Below are 13,665 nucleotides of genomic sequence, written 5' to 3' on the forward strand. Positions count from 1 at the left end.
ACGACGAGCTGCTGGCGCTTGTGGTTAGGCCAATCGTTAGAGGTCTCCGCACACTAGAGGCCTTGAGATCAAATCCAATCTTGGCACTTTTATAAATGGCGAGGTCCTCGAAAGGCTGAGCCTTGAGATCCGCAAGGGAATCTGAGCAAAAATGAATATAATATATAGAGAGGCAGTAGTAGCCCCTTGCTTATAAAATTAACACATTTGATTCTAGGAAAATTTAAGCATTATGACAACATGCAAACACACAAAAATCAAAAGTTACAAATCACCAATTTGAAATGGCTAGGCATACTGTATAAGATTTGAATCCAATAGCACCATCCACTGATTACACAATGTATAGGCCGATTTCGTTGATGCTCCAAATCCCTAATCTTGCATTCCAAAATCAACAAATCATTAAGCGATTAGCACAAACCGGCATTGCTAGAATGCAATCCAAGCCTCTAATTAGGCAAATACCAAAGCATAAGCATAAGATGTTAGTGCAATTAGTAGACAATTAGTGTGTAAGTTAGCAAAATTTAGTGAATTTAGCAAGGGGTTAGTGTGAAATTAGAGTGTGCTGGCACAGAATTAGCAAGATATGGTATCAAATTAGGGGAAATTGAACACAATGCCCTATGTACACACATCCAAAATCCACAAAACAATAAACACACAAAGAAGTGAGGAAACAAATTCAATTATGCCATAATTACACTATCACTCCCTGGCAAAGATGCCAAATGTTGGGGGTACCATCGTAGCATAGCTCCAATGATGAACAATAATTGTCAATCTGAAGGGATGAGCTACCCGGCTAGGGCATGGAAACACTCACCGATTAGTGAGCTAATCGTGGCAACAAGAATGGTGATTGTATGAGGTGAGCTTCTCAGCCTATGGAGGAGCTAAGCCACTTCTCTTCACCTCAAATCAACCCAATCACACACACTAATGATTGCAAAGACGCACGCATCACTAGCTCGATCATGCAACTCGCTAATCACAAGCACACACACATAGATCTATTGAGAATCCGCACTCCAATCAAGCCTACATGCACAAACAAAACAAAGAATAGAGGGCAATCACACAAGATTAAAGCAAGATTAACCACTAATTAGTTATGATCTAGCTAATCAAAGCATCACAGACAATCATAGAGAGTATGAGAGAGGCAAAGTGAAAGAGAATTAAGCCTTGATTATTGTTAATCGAGTCACATGAGCAAAAAGAAGCTCAAGGAATCGATAACCACACACTTCATGAGCTCTCACCAAAGAGTAATCTCAACAAATGAGGCTGAGAACCCTAATTCCATTTACACACTGCCTTATGTACCTAGGGTGAAAATATGTAATGTCCAGGCGCCCAAGACCTTGAAGGCTCCACAACTTACTGAATCTGCAACTTAGGCACACTAACTGACCTATTGTTTATAGCTTGGAACTCTCTTCGAATCCGTAGCCCATTTCAAATATTATAATGGCTTGAAATAAGTTGAGAAATTACATTACATGGTCATTTTAGGAAAATGTAAAAATGTGCTCCAATCTTCAGTGCTTCTTCATATTCATCTTCGATGTGCATTTGTAAAGCTTGGGCCTTTATTGGTTTTTGTTTAATTGATGTGGGCTCAATTAACAGCTATCCGTGAAGGAAAATAAGTGGTTGGGTAAAAGCCATCAAGGACAATTTATGGTTGCCCTAAATGTAAGAAATACCTTTGCGTAGATCCTTGGTTTGTCAAATACCATGTGATGGTGCGGTATGATCGCATGGGCGTAAGTGCAATGTTATAGAATTGATATTTCATTATTTATTGCAGCTGACAGGTGGAAAAGACTAGACCCAGCTTGGCCTATGCAAATGGATATGTATATCATGTACATTTTATTATTCAAGTGCTCTTTTATGAGCTTTGGCCATTTATGACCGGCCGGCCAATTTGTAACCAATTTGACCATTCAAGAAATCTATATAACAAATACGTGCAAGAGGGAAATGGTCACTCTTGCACGGGGGGAGATTGCACCCAGTGTGTGCGTTGCTCTTCTCATCTCTCCTCTCTTCTCTCTCGCCGTGCCAGTATAGCACTCCGCTCTAGGAGGTGCGTCTGCGCATGTTCTCTTCCTCTCTCTCGCTTGCGGTCTCTCTATGTTCGCGTACAACTTCTATTTCCTGCTTGTGGATCTTCCAGGTATGCAATATTTATCGTTTATGGGCTGTAGTGCACGATTCTCGGTATGTTGCAGGGTTCTCCATGCTCCCGTCTGTAGCAGTGGTATCAGAGCTAGAAAAACGCTCATGGCAATATGGAAATCACACCGACAAAGAGAATCATGACAACACTCATACCTTAGAGCTAAGTTCTTTATTTTTGTAATTCTATTGAATGATTTTTTTAATCATTATTTATGTTTTGGTTGAATTCACAGTTTGATCATAATGTCGTTTAGTTAAGCAAGAACATCTTTATCCACATATTAATTAGGTATTGGGAAGCATACTCTAATTAAGATCTGATGTAAGCTAATAAGAATATCGTGTGTCATTAACTGAATTATTTGATTAGATCGAGTATATATGTTTCTATGCAAGAAGAAGTAGTAGAGAAATTGTAGTACTGGAAGAAGCATAAGACGGAGATAACAGAAGAATGAGAAATGATATCAGAGAATTTGGTTTTAATGTGGTGCAAAAAAATGTAGAAAAATTTTATTGCTGCCAAAGCGACTTCAAGGGATTTGGGCTAGAACTCTAAATCTACTACTCAAGGAGGAAGCGAAATGACCAAACTACCACGCATGAGGGGATTCGTAGAGGGTTCAAAGCATAACATGTGCATTGCATACAAACATAGAAGCTTAGGCAGCATGCTGGGGTTGCTGATTTTCTACACATGATTGCCCTCACTTGCTTCAATAGATGCTTGGTGTTGACGCCCCTACAACTACAACAAATAGACGGAGCTTAGCTGACATATATCGACAACAACAATCAGGTACGAAAGGATTCAGAGTGAACAATGGATGGCAGTAGACAAAAGGAGTCGGCCATGTGGCACGCATGGGACGACTGAGCGTTCATCATGCGTGTATCCTAACTGTACCTCTCTACCTCTCAATATTTCACCCACCCATTGACGAATTTAGTTGCAGGCTCCACACCACCCATTGACGCTTTTAGTTGCAGGCTCCACACCACCCACTCAACGTTACACATCTGGTTCAACTACTACAAGTGAACCAACCTCCTCATCTTTCGGCTCTCGCAATCATGCACTGCATAGTGACCCCACCTTTTTAGAATGATCTTATCAGCCTTCCCTCCCACGCTTGCGCGCGCCCACACACATACATGTACACAATTCTCTCGTTTCTGGACCACCCAACCAACTACCAGCATGCACGCCTGACGTAGCCCTCCATCAACTCTATCTCCCTCTTTCTCTCCGCATGCTAAGACACACTCTCTCCTTTTAGCTGCGCAGCCACACCAGAGGCTACACACACACTCCTCTCTGACGACCACTAGAAAATATGTAGCCTCTCTCTCTCCGGTCGCCAACCACTCCCATGCAGTGGTTCTTTCATCCCCCAGCCCGTCCTCATTTTAGTCTGGCACCTTAAACCCATTTCGGTAACTGATTACAGGGCCGCCTTTGGTTATGTCCAATGGTTGCATGCACTCCAAGCTGGCCAATACCTCGTCCAACATCACCAATGGCGGTTTGTTGCAGGGCTGCAGTACGCACCGTCCCTCCCTCGTTTCTTTTTCACTCCCACCCCAAAATCACTCTCGCTCGGCTGCTCAGTACAGTGAGCGTATAGCTTGGCTTTCATGGTTGCTGCTCACAGAAAATTGAAATTGCAGTATGCACCCCCACTCTCTCTCCCTCATACAGTAGAACCACTCGCTCTCCTACATAACCAGACAACGTCTCTACACTGCAAGAAGAAACACGCAAATTCAGACGTGCGTGTCCTTATCAATTCAGGGAGGGGTGATGCAACAGGCCATTTGCAGGCGGCCGTGAGAAGGGCAAATGATGTGAAGTTGGCCACTAACTGAGGGGGGGACTGATCCGAGAGAAGGAGAAGCATTTTGTTTTTGGAGGAATGCAGGGCGCTAAGCCCATAAGTATTGGGCCTACCAGATGCAATAGGGCAAATATGGTCACCAAAAGGGGGGGGCTTCGGGACTTACAGATATGCGCCACTGTGCTGGTGGGATTTCCCTGCATGGCCACTTGCAATGGAAGCGGTAGACGAGGCTATGGATGGTGCTCTCAAGCTCCTCTGTACTGAAGCTCGCAGCAGCCTACATACTTTTATTTTTTGATTCATTTTATTTTTTAAATAACTTTTGATACAGTTATTTTGGGCACCTTTAAAATAGTAATGTGGTCCCATGGATGGCCGCGGAGCAGCGTGAGGCACACTTGTGACATGCAGCTACCTAGGCATCTGTTCTAGGACATGGTTATATGGCAGCCATGGTCCTACAAGATCAGGATAGTTTGCCATCGAGAGATAAATTTAATATACAACAACGCGACAAACGGCGCAAGGTGTCGTACTGGCCCGTAAACTATAATGTGAAGTTATGCCCGCAACTACACTGCCAAATCTCTGAATAATTTTTTATTTTTATTTTTTTAATCCTACGTCATATATCTATATATTGCGCAAACAACCGATTCTCCCTCTTGCTCTCATGCAACCACGACTCTTTACCTCCTCCCTTCATTTGTTCATATCAAAATATCTCTCTCTGCCCCCTCCCAGTCCGACTGCTTACAAAAGCAGACATTGACGGCGCTCTGCAGCAACCTCTGCAATACTTTCTCAGGCGATACCCCGATTCACGATGCTGATGATGACGATTTTTTTAATTCCAGTCTTTTAAATGTTGTATTCTCTTTTAATTGGTACCCAGACATTGTATTAGATCCATAAAGCTTGTATGGGTTTGGTCCCATACGCACTGGGAGACGGTTGATATCACATTTCATTTCTTCTTCTCTCTCTCTCTCTCTCTCTCTCTCTTACCCATCCCTCTATGAATCCAATACAATACTTTCTCTAACAATGCACGATGTCGACCATCCTCGGGCATTCACGACGATGCGGCTGCATTTCCTTTGATGATTTTAGACTTTTAGTTTTAGTCTTTCATTATAATTCATTTTATTTTTGTAACCAGGTATTGGATTAGATCCAGAAGGATTTTCTCACTTTACTTTCATAGGTAATTTGGCATTTTCAAGAAGATTACTATAACATTTCATGTCATTTCACTCTCTTCACAACCCTCCGCCACCCCCCTATTGTTATGTTTGGTAATTGACATCACTCATGTTATATTTTTTTGACACCACACATTCATGTCGACTTCCCACTGTTAACGTGGCATGTCCCTTGTCTGTCTATCACTATGATTGTTCCCATTTTGTACAAATTCTCTCCCGAATTATCAGTTTTAAAATCAATAGACTCCAGATATTTCGACTTTTGGCCACGTAAATTCAGTGTATGATTAGATTGTTGTTGAATTTCACACAAAGTTAATTTTAGTGCTTTCTTTTTGAGCAAAATTTTGCAGATAAATCTACATACAATGTTCTCATATCAAGCCCCAGGTACGAAATTGCGTAATGCATTCTGATAATAACCCTCTTGAAACATCATTACAATTATCCCTGATAAGTAAAATCTCTCTATGTATTTTTAGACCTAAAACTCACATTCCCTAATTCATGATTACCACAAGTGCTTATATAATCTCTTCTCTTATCTTGGCCCTTTCAAATTCCCGCATCCTTCACCAGATCTTCTTACGCTCGAATCCTCCAGTTTAATAGTGGTTTGATAAATTAATTTTATTTGATTTCTTTTGAGTGAGTCTTTTTGCAGATATTCTCACACCTTTATAGATACCCAAGCACCTTTGTAGCAGGCAAGATTTTTAAATTTTTTTTCACATGCTCCCTTACTTGCTTAGATTACGTTGCAAAATCCATTGTTTCTAATGTCATGGGTTCTACTTTCTTTGATTGGATTCTTACTGAGATGACTTGTCATACCACTACTTACATGAGCTCAGTTGGTGTGCAATGATCGCTAAGGTTTGATATATGCTTCCACATTCCAATCTATTCCAATTTCATATCAAAGAGGTCATTTATTTTTCACTTTTTTATGCCATGCCTAGTCCATTGGTCAAGGACACACATATTCGCCGATTTAGGCAGTGTCTAGATACTCATCCTGGTGCAGATCCGCCGATTTAGGCAGCACATTGACAAATTGCAAATTCATGATTTTTAAACTTATACCAAATGCAGATTCGCCGATTTAGGCAGCATATTTTATTGGTGTAGACTCCCCGGATGAGGCAACACCGATCACAAAATCATGCTGCAGTGGCTGGCCACCACTGTAACTGGTATGATTTTGTTACCCGGGTATAGAAAATGAAAGATATTTTGGATTTAGATTGGGAATTGGTATATGTCGATGCTTTTCTGTCATGATAGTATTTATGAAATTGGATCTGACATTGATGAGAAATGATTACTGAATGATGAGTGTGACCAATGATATCCTGATTCATCAGGGTATGACATATACTGCTTATTCTAGTGGTATGGGACACTAGAATAGGTAGTATGTGGATGACGACAGGCATAAGCTAATGTTGCTTAGTTTCATAAATTTTTCTTTTATTATGTGATGTTTTTGACACAACATACTAATCATTGTTTTTTACAAGTATTGTTTGCAGATTTTTATCTTTGCAACTGAGGACAGTTGCTTTCCAACGAAGAGGTATGTTATAGAATTGATATTTCATTATTTATTGCAGTTGACAGGTGGAAAAGATTAGACCCAGCTTGGCCTATGCGAATGGATATGTATATCATTTACATTTTATTATTCAAGTGCTCTTTTATGAGCTTTGGCCATTTATGACCGGCCGGCCAATTTGTAACCAATTTGACCATTCAAGAAATCTATATAACAAATACGTGCAAGAGGGAAATGGTCACTCTTGCACGGGGGGAGATTGCACCCAGTGTCTGCGTTGCTCTTCTCATCTCTCCTCTCTTCTCTCTCGCCGTGCCAGCGTAGCACTCTGCTCTAGGAGGTGTGTCTGCGCATGTTCTCTTCCTCTCTCTCACTTGCGGTCTCTCTATGTTCGCGTACAACTTCTATGCTTTCCGATGGAACTTTGAGGTTCTTGAGGCCGTGTTGCTACCAATTTATGTCTTGTTTGTATTTCATCTGTAGCTTTGACATTGAGTTCATAGGTTGGATTCTTGTTCTTAGTCATAAGCTAAGATTCTCAACTTGTTCTCCATTATGACGTATACCATATGTCTCAATGTTGACTTGTAAAGCTATATGCATTTTTGGATTTTCTATTTTGGTGAATGTCACCATAAAACCAGAATTTTTCATACATGAAATTGAATTTTCTTGTAGTGATATTTGATCATTTAGCATTCACTATTTATCAAAGAGGTCTTCCAGATTTACATTTCATTCATATGATTTTTTTCTGAAAGAAAATTGTGCACGCGTAAAATGCAGATGATGTTTTGTACCATGTGATACTTGAGAGGTTTTATGTAAAGGTCATCTAGCTTTTTTGGTTTGTCTAATAAATTTTTCCTAACTCTCATCTTGTATGTAACACCCCTTAAAAAGGAAATGGTCAAATGATTTATGACAATGATGCTATAATTCTTTGCAAAAAACCCAAACTAGTGTTAAAGAGCAATGTGAAGTTATCCATTTTTGAAATGGGCTCTCTCTCTCTCTCTCTCTCTCTCTCTCTCTCTCTCTCTCTCTCCCCCCCCACCACAACTTTTAGCAGTTTGCAACGCATGCCTTCCTCAGACCAATCTCTTCCATCATGCCTTGCACACAAAGATACTTTCAAGCATCTTGGAGTGGCATACTTGACAAGCAATACCCCTAGTAGGGTTGAGGTAAGGGTAATGCCTAATTTTCCTAATTGGTTGAAGATTAGGCCTTCTATGATCTTGCAACTTTTCTGTACCAATGAACTGACCAAGTTCATTGATTTTTGCAATAGCTTCAGACATTCTACATATCCCTATTCTTGAGTATAAATAGTAGGTATCTTTCGTGCCCTCCAAGACCCCTCCATTTTCCTCTTTCTCTTCTTGGAGATTTTCCTCTTCTTGCTTATTCGGGATCTCATAGTCGCCAAGGTCATCTTCCCAAGGCACTTCCTCATTGTACTCTTCATCGATTTCAAACCCCTTCTTGTCTTGCATACCATTGTCTATCTTGTCTTCCTCAATGTCATCCATCATCACATTTAGCCAAGATTGCAACATCTTTAATCGCCTTTGCATCAAGATCAAGCTTTAAAGAATGGAGTCAATGCATTAAGACCAAACACAAACTCAAGAAACACAATGCTTGAGATCAGCCATAAAGTGAGATACTCTGTGGTTTTTTTGTTTATGTCATTTATGTAAAATCTTCATCGTGCACCTCTTCATCAAGACCAAACGTAAACAAATGGATGCATTAAAGCCAAACAAAAACTTGATAAACATAATGCAAGAAATCGGTCATGAAGCAGGATACCCAATGTCTTTATGTCTATGGCATATACCCAAAATGCAAACAAATAATTGCATAAATGTGTGAAAACAGACCTAAAGTGGCATGTCCAATGTCTTTATATGCAACCTCGCTTTATAGCTGAGATCTCAATATTCACAAGCTAGGGCCCCATGCCAAAAAAATGTCATAAATGACTAAATTAGGACCACCTCTATCAAGGACACCATGCAAGACGGAAGGATTTGTGAAGCGCCTAAAGCTAGATCTGGTCAGCTATCTATTATGCTGACATGGAATATGAGGCAGTGCGTGTCAGTCGAGAGTGTGCCTCTTAATGGCCACCTAGACCAAGGGCCAGTCTAAACTAGAACCACCTCTGTCAAGGATGAGTTACCCTAAACTAGGACAACCTTGCATAAACTTGGAAGGGTCAATAATGACTAAACTCTAAAGAGTGGGTAAGCAACAAGTGCAATGCCCATAAAATGTCGCTTTAGGATGAAATCAAGACTAAACCGCTCAAATTTTTGTGACTCCGCTAGGGGAGCAATTTACACCCGTTCAAAGGTCATTTGGTGCTAACTACGAGCAATAGAAGAGAAAGGATTTATATTAGTCCTCGTGGAACTTAGCTTTCAGTTAAGAAGAAGGCCAAAGCAAGTGTCTTTATACTCTGGCATAGGGGTGACTAGGTGCAACATCTAGGGACAAAGAGGAGTAGAATAGAACGTGCGATACTTGAACCATGGTGGCACCCAAAGACCACTGGACCAAGATAATCTAGGTTTGTCCCAAACAAGGTCAAATATAAGTAGACCAAAACTAGGTGACAAACAAGGTCAAATATAAGAAGACTAGCAGTAGGAATCTCTAGGCAAACTATTAACCATAGTAATAACAAGGACAAACTACCATTGTAACAAGTAACAAGTAAAATGTTTTTTGGGTGAGACTAGGTCCAAGCTAGGACAGTGGAACCTACAACCCGATGGACATGGAACCTACAACCCAAAGGTCCATGTGACAAAAAGGACGAAGCTTGGTAAAGTAGGACCTAGGATAATCAAGAACAAGCATAGATAAACAAGGGCAACTCTAATTATACTTGAACCATAGCGGCACCCAAAGACCACCCTCCTTACTAAGTGGCATGTGGTATTAATTGACCCCAAGCGATGGGATCGACTGAGGGGGTTGGAGGGGGGAATCTTGAGGCCGACAAACGATAATTAAAAAGTCAAAACAAGCGTGTGGATTTGTGATTTGAACTCAAGTGGCTACGGTGAGATGCTTATGCCCTATCCATACATGTACAAGCATTTGATTGTCCATGGGAAATACAAATATATAAGCTAAATGAAAATGTTGAAAGATAAACTTGGACTTAAAAAGTAAACTCCGTCAGATCTAATGGTTGAGCGTCTTTTCGATTTTCATGTCCCACTTTCGATTCTACATTCACTACGTGTGTTGCTTAGTCTTGAGGAAAGACGTTTGACCATCATTGGCCTCATGACTAACTAACATGGGATAGTGAAGAAAGTGTGAGCTGTGGGATTGACTGGATGGGAGAGTGAGGCACACAAACAGAAAAGGTGCTCAGATGTTAAATCTGTCGGAGTTTACCTTTTAGGTATGAGTTTACTTTTCAACATTTTTGTTTAGTTTATATATATATGTTTTCACCCTTTGGACAACCAAACGCTCACACATGTGTGGATAGGGCATGAGCCTTTCATCATGGCCACCCAGGTTCAAATCCCCAATGCACGTGTTTGAGTTAACTTTTCAATTATTGTTTATCGTCCTCGAGATTCCCCCCTTCAATCCCCTCCATCGATTCCACTGCTTGTGGTCATTTAATACCCCGTTCCACTTGGTCTTGAGGGACTATTGGACCCTAAAGATAAAGCTAGACCTGTCCCAAACAAGGCCAAGCAAGCCAGAACTTTAGGGAAATTAGGATCAATGTAGGGAAAATCAAACATGAGTAAATTAGGACCACCTCTCATGTTGTGTTTAACAACTAGGTGAAAAAGAAGGATGAACTAGGACAACTCTAGGCAAACTATCAACCATGGTAACACCCAGGACGAACTACCATGACAAGTAACAAGTAAAAGAGTTCTTTGGTGAAACATCAATTGAAACCGGCCCGTAGGCTGATAGACGTAGGCTTTCACCCAAAACTCTACTTTAGACTTTAAGACACAGAGAAACTTTGCAAATAAAAACCTGTAATGGGAATTGACACTTCAAACATACACGACTCGGAAGCTAGAGCGGTCCAAGCATAGGTCGACACCCTTGTAGGCTCCAAAGATTGGCGCCCCTTTCGATATTTCTTTATTGTAATCAAAAAGGGAATAAAAACCGTGATTTCCTATGAGCTGTCCTGCATAATCTAGGCTGAAAACGACCAATTCTAGCCCGATTTTGGCGGCATAACTGTACTAGGACGCTTCACACACAGTATCCCCACTCAATAAGTGACTTTCCCGGTGCATACAGACACTATACAAAACCTGGCGAGAATCTGCAACACATTGAATTCTCTATTTTCTTCCTTGAAAATGCACCAGATCATGTATACATCGGCCCCCTCGCATCTCCGGACCTCCTAGGGATATTAGGGACCATTATGGGCCAAAACTCAAAACCTGCAAAAATACACAATAGGATGTATTTCCTTGTTTTGGGCTCTGTTTTGTGAGCCGATCGCATCCGTAGAAAGTCCATGAGCTCTCGCACCTGGAGGGCTCAAACACAAAATATCCCAACCATGCATCAACTCATAATCCACCAATGAAACTCTCATGCCTACATGCATATCACAGGGAATTCTTCCATTTAATCAATCAAACGAGCACTAACATAATGCTCAAACCAAGGCAATGAAGCTTATTTGTGCATGGAAATTTTCACATAATCATAACACGTACAAGATGTCCACATGTTCTCATATAGGGTTATATAAATTGGCGAGCGGGTATTTCTGAGCAATGAAATAATTGAGCAAGTCCCTTTAGACATTCTTTATTACTTAGAAAATTGAGGAAGTACAAGAGGGTTTTCCATTGTTGCAAACTAACCCCACAACCAAACTCAAATCCCATGATGACTAATCCCAAGGAACTGAACTTGGAGCCAATTTCAATCATGGAACAAATAAATGCCTCCGACTTGTCACAAGTGTCGATGAAACCATTCGACATCGGTGCTTGCGACAAGCCAAGGGCACCTAGCATATGCTATTCTAGCACTTTCCACCTCTATTATCCATTTGGAATACATTTCCATCCATAGTCTTCGGGATTCTTTGAAGCGCACTTTTTCAACCTATCAAGCATGACTCCGAAGTGCATACATTGTAATGTTCTATAGTGGTTTGTACCATTAGCGTAGGCCTCTAACATTCACTCTCCTATAGGTAGCCATTTATTGAAGTGTAAAATGGTGTCTTAGAGTAAAAAGTGATCAACCCCAACCAAGGGCCTAAGCAGTGTTAGAAAAAACCTAGGGTTCAATGTATTTTAAGCAGTCTCAAGAGCCTGCGATCTGGATCACGCCTTTGAGCTCTATCTCCAACGTGAAGCTGAAAGTGTCGACATCTCTCACCAAAATGAAGTCTTGTTGTTAAAAACCACAGAACCATCTCTCTCTCTCTCTCTCTCTCTCTCTCTCTCTCTCTCTCTCTCTGTGACCAAACCTTAAGTAATCTACCAGGACCAAAATACAATAGTCTACAAGACATCTAGCACAAAGAAGTTGCTTGCTACAAAAAACTCTATATCAGCAACATCCTAAATTTTCCAACCAATAGAAACAATATCTAGAACATGTCGAAATTACTTCCAAGCATGGCCAGCTCCAAAGACTAGTTTTGCATCATAAAGCCTCTTCAAAACCAGCCCAGAAAGCATGTCCCCACCTCATGACAAATGAAGTCAGAGAAGATTGCAGGTGAATACACACTCTAGAATATCCATCTTCTTCTTGCTGCATCTCAAAAGCAAGAGGACCATCCACAGACATATGGCACCTAGCTTGTTACCTCTTGAAACAACTCTATTTCCACTCGAATGTTGCCATAAATTTCCTCCAATGAATCCAAACGAAAAAGCTTGCTGCCTGGCAGAAAACTGACACATGGTAGCTTACAAAGTCCACAATGTGTTCATGACAACTTTATGGTGGCCTTCACCACTATGTTGAACAACACCCAACTTTCTTAGGTGTCGTCGACTCATTACTCGTATAACTAATCGTTTGCCCTTGGCTTAGTACAGCAGCAAGGTCTTCGATTATGTCAAGCGCCTTTTTGCTAACCACCCTGTGTAAATCTGCATAAGGACTTGCGTGAATGCATTTTCAACGTTTGTTGCTTCCAAGGCAGAGGTCTCCATAAAGAATAAACACTCACTCTCTGCAAAAGACTGGCTGTCCTCTGTTGAAACTGCCCTCAAGTGTCGTTGATCGGATTTGTTTCCCACAAGCATTATCACAACATTTGAGTCTGTGTGCTCCCTGAGTACTCAAAAGTCATATGTCTAGCTATGTCATACACGAGCAAAGCACCCACTGCACCCCGGTAATATGCATTGGTGATTGCTCGGTATCTATCTTGGCTGGCCGTTATCCCAGATCTGTGCTTTGATGGTCTTGCCATCGACATTGATGGTGTGGGTAGCAAACTCGACGCCGATGGTAGACCTGGACTCTAGGGCGAACTCATTGTGAGAGAAGCGCAATAGCAGGTTGGACTTGCCTACACAGGAGTCACCTGTTAGAACCACTAATCATATATAGTGGTCATCAGGTCTGTAGGCCATCGCCACACTCAAAGTGGGAGTCTGCTAGGACCTAAGAAGAAGCCATTCTCTCTCTCTCTCTCTCTCTCTCTCTCTCTCTCTCTCTCTCTCTCTCTCTCTCTCTCTCTCCCACCCACTGACTGAAGGCGAGCAGATGGTGTAGTGGCCCGCACACGCTTTTCTGGCTTCAAAGTAGAGGTTTTCTTTAGGCCCGTGTCACACTGGGACGCCCGCCCCACCCTTTTTTTAAACTT

At 41.3% G+C, this 13,665-nt stretch overlaps 1 pseudogene; it reads right to left on the reverse strand.

Moving 5' to 3' along the window:
- Positions 1–12,806: 12,806 nt before the first annotated feature.
- On the reverse strand, positions 12,807–13,432 carry LOC147433811 (ras-related protein RABA1f pseudogene; annotated as a pseudogene).
- Between the last annotated feature and the right edge of the window lie 233 nt (positions 13,433–13,665).

The sequence above is a fragment of the Adiantum capillus-veneris genome, chromosome 19, assembly GCF_014529385.1.
Source record: "Adiantum capillus-veneris isolate H3 chromosome 19, ASM1452938v2, whole genome shotgun sequence".
Lineage (NCBI taxonomy): Eukaryota > Viridiplantae > Streptophyta > Polypodiopsida > Polypodiales > Pteridaceae > Adiantum > Adiantum capillus-veneris.